The sequence below is a fragment of the Chrysochloris asiatica genome, unplaced genomic scaffold, assembly GCF_000296735.1.
Source record: "Chrysochloris asiatica unplaced genomic scaffold, ChrAsi1.0 scaffold00204, whole genome shotgun sequence".
Taxonomy (NCBI): domain Eukaryota; kingdom Metazoa; phylum Chordata; class Mammalia; order Afrosoricida; family Chrysochloridae; genus Chrysochloris; species Chrysochloris asiatica.
Window position 1 is genome coordinate 1,414,850 of NW_006408722.1, and position 3,206 is coordinate 1,418,055.

Sequence of the window (3,206 nt, forward strand, 5' to 3'; positions counted from 1 at the left end):
ATGGCACCTAACAACAACAACAACATAGTGTAGATATGGAGTTCTGGTGTGGTGCTGTGGTTAATCTGCTGGACTGCAAAGTAAGTTTAAACCACAAGGTTGGTGATTCAAGCTCACCAGCCACGCCTTGGAAACCCTATACAGGGTTGCTATGAGTCGAACCGACTCGACGATACTTAACAACAATGACAATAGTGTAGGTATGCTAGTGATGAAGTGTTTCGACTCTTGTATATCTGAAAATGTCTTTACTTTGCCTTTCTCTTCTTCTAGGACTTTAATTACAAGTTATTAAACCCATAGTTTGTTGATACTCTCAATATTTTTGAGCATTTTTCTCCTAGGGTGTATTTAGTTGGATAGCATCTGTTGCTATGTCTTCATGTTCTTTGGTCTTTTCTTCTGCAGAGTCGAATCTGTTGTTATGCCCTTCTAGTAAAATTTTCATTTCAGATATAAATTTGATACTTTAATATATCTTTCGTTTGTATGTTCACTATGTGCTTTTTTCTTTTTAAAGTCCTGAAAATATTTATAACTGTTTAAAAGTCATTGTCTGCTAATTTCATTATATTTCTCATTTATAGATTTGTTTTTATTGACTCGGCGAAAAACCCAGGTTTTTCTCCTGGATTGGGTCATATTTTCCTGCCTTTTTGCATGTCTAGTAATATTTTATTGGATGGTAGACATTTTTAATATTATACTGTCAAATAGCTAGATTTGTTATGCTCCTTTTAGGAGTGTTAATATTTGTTCACAGAAAAGTACATTACGTATGGATTAACTTGACTATTTTGATGCTTATTTTTAAGTTTTGTTGCTGGGGTGTGACACTAAGGCTTTGTCCTTTTGGAGTTTCTACTGAATACTTCTGGTGTTAAGAAAAGTCTCTCCATTCTTGCTGTGGCTCCCCAGTACTTTGTATGTACTGAAAATGTATCTACCTGCAATCCTTTGTTCTCACTCTTGGAGTTTTGCCCTATGTAAATGCAGCTTTTAACTTAGCAAAATATGATCTAGTTTATAATTTTTCTCTTTGTAGATAATGTAGTTTTGGTTCTATCCTAAAATGTTTTACTTTCTCCAAGATTATAAAGATATTTTCCTCTGCTTTTTCTCAGTGCACTGCATTTCCTTTTTCATATTTAGCTCGACAGTCCATCTGGAAGTGATTTTTCTGTGTAGAGTAAGATAGAGATTAATTGTTGATGTATTATTGCAACACTTTTTAATTATCTTTGGCAAAATTTTACTTGCATTTAATATTGATATTATTTAACAAGTCCTCATTCTGTTGGGTCACCTCTCTTTGGAATAGACAGAAGTATGGATTTCCTAATATTAGTCAGAATTGGTTATAAACAATATCAATCAAAATTCCATCAGATTATGAGGAATTGCAAAGTCACTTTTTGTTTGTTTGTTTGTTTTTGTTTTTTGTTTTGTTTTTTTCTTTACAAAGTCACTTTTGAAGAACAAGTTAAAAGGTCTTACATTTCCATACATGAAGCTTTCTATAAAACTAAGATAATAGCAAAAGAAAAAAAAAATGTTGCATGGACTCCTGCTGGCCACAGTTTATAACAATTTGTCTTAGTTTCTTAGTGCAGCTATAACAAAATACTGCTTTAAAAAAAAACCTAAACCAGACTTTTATTTTCTCACAGTTTAGGAAGCTAGAAATTCTATCTCAGGACATCTGGGGAAGACGTCCTCTCTCCGTTGCCTCTGGGGAAAGTTTTCCTTGTGTTCCTTGGCAATCTTCATGCGACATCTATCCTACATGCCTACTTGCTTGCTTCTGTGCCTAATCGGCTCCTTTCATATCTCACACATGGTTAGTTTAAGAGACTTTCTACACTGATGTGACCTTACGTAACATTATGTTTATTATGTTAAGAAAGAACATAACAAAGAAAACCTTGCCCAAATGGGATTACAACCACAGGAATAGGAATTAGGGTTTCCAACACATATTTTTGGAGGACACATTTCAATCCATCACACTCCTATTCTGGCCATATCTATGGTAATGTAAAATTACTAGTAATAGTTTCAGATAAATTGAGTTATATAAGTCTGTACAAATCTTTCTTCCCCAGAGAATTGCCACATTCTAGTCAGACAGTTGCCTAACTAGCAAATTGTGTATTCACTTCAATCTTCTGTAGTTGGCTTTATAGTGGTTTTATTTCAACAGAACATTGAGTCAGAAGAGGGATTTGAAGGGAAAAGGCACTGGGTACCCAAGATCACTTCTTGTTGCTCACTGCTTCTCTTTATTCTCTTCATGGTCATGGTAAGTACTCTGTCACTACAGCTCCATGCTTTGTGTCACAGCCCTGACATTGATTTGAAGCATATGAGAGTCTGAGTTGCTAAGAAAGCCAGGGGTGAAGTGGATTCTTGGAGGAGTCTCAGAGCCTTTTAGACACAAAATCAGTGAGTACAAATAGAGCACATAAAAGCTGATAGGGCACTCACCAAAATAATCTAGGTCTCTCATGCAAGGACAAACTGGTCACAAGGCAGACACAATAACGTTAGATCACTCACCATCAACCAAAAAATTATTGTGCATGAAGGAAATCAAAGCAGACCCTGTACGAAGAATTTTACTTGGCTCTGGGAAACCAAACTTCTACCCTCAGAAATCCTATACAGGGTTGCTATGGGTCAGAACCGACCTGACAGCACTTAACAACTAGGGAAAGTGGAACCCTAAGCATCTAAAATAAGCCAGTTTGGAGTTGCCTCTACAGGGATGTGAGCTGGGGTTCATATTGATAACATTATAAGACACAAATATAGCTGTTCTTTTTGAAAACAGTTAATTGATTATCGTAAACATAATTTGGAATGATAGTGGTCATCTCAGAGAACTAGGCTCCCATTTGCTTTCTTTTGTGTTGTGATGTCTAAAATTGTTGCTTTCCACACAAGGAGAATCTTAGAATATAACAAAGGTATATAAGCCTACTGTTCAAGCTGATTTCAAAGACTGATAAGTTTGTAATGCTCATGATCAGAATCCACTTGGGCAAATTTTGCTGTGAGTCACTTATAAACCAGATGGGGGTCTCATTCCATCTCCTTTTTGTCTTGAGAAGATGGACTTTAATCCAAAAAATATCTCACTCTATCTGGTTTTTCTGCTGGCTATCAGGAGCTTTGCCTTATAGCTCTGGCTAAGACTTCCAACA